Below are 916 nucleotides of genomic sequence, written 5' to 3' on the forward strand. Positions count from 1 at the left end.
CCAGCCTCTCCTCCCAGCAGAGGGGCTCCAGTCCTCGGAGCATCTTCGTGGCCTCCTCTGGCCCCGCTCCAACAGCTCCATCTCCTTCTGCTGTTGGACCCCCCGAGCTGGAGGCAGCACTGCAGGGGGGTCTCCCCAGAGCAGAGCGCAGCAGAGGGGCACAATCCCCCCTCACCCTGCTGGCCACGCTGCTGGGGATGCAGCTCAGGATATCGGTGGCCTTCTGGGCTGCCAGCGCACATTGCCATGTCATGTTGAGCTTCTCACCCACCACCACCCCCAAGTCCTTCTCCTCAGGCCTCCTCTCCAGCCATTCTCCACCCAGCCTGGATTTCTGCTTGGGATTGCCCCGACCTGGGTGCAGAACCTCGCACTTGGCCTGGTTGAACTTCATGATGTTCGCACAGGCCCACCTCTCCAGCCTGTCCAGGTCCCTCTGGATGGCATCCCTTCCCTCCAGCGTGTCAGCTGTGCCACACAGCTCGGTGCCACCGGCAAACCTGCTGAGAGTGCCCTCGATCCCACTGTCCCCGTTGCCAACAAAGATGTTAAACAGCACTGGTCCCCTGCATTGTATTTGGTTGCTCAGTGTCTACGGGACGGGGGGACCCTGCCCACCCCAGTTGCCTCCTGGGTGCTGCCCGGGGGTGGTCCCAGGGCCCCGGGGGCACCTATGGGTGGGCTCTGCAGGCGCTGGGGTGCTGCGCCAGGGCTGAGCTCCTGCGCCCCGCTCACAGGGTATCAGTCGTGGAGCGCTGCTGGGGACATGGGAGGGGAACCCCAGTTTAGGGCAGCTGACACCTCTCTGCCCCCCGCAGAGGGACTCCACCTCCTGCCAGCGGAGGGGTGACACATGTGCCCCCCTTGGCCACCACTACCAGCCCCGGGGGGGGCCCACTGTCACCCTTGGCAGGAC

Source organism: Charadrius vociferus, unplaced genomic scaffold (assembly GCF_000708025.1).
Source record: "Charadrius vociferus isolate BGI_N301 unplaced genomic scaffold, ASM70802v2 scaffold49, whole genome shotgun sequence".
Classification (NCBI taxonomy): Eukaryota; Metazoa; Chordata; class Aves; order Charadriiformes; family Charadriidae; genus Charadrius; species Charadrius vociferus.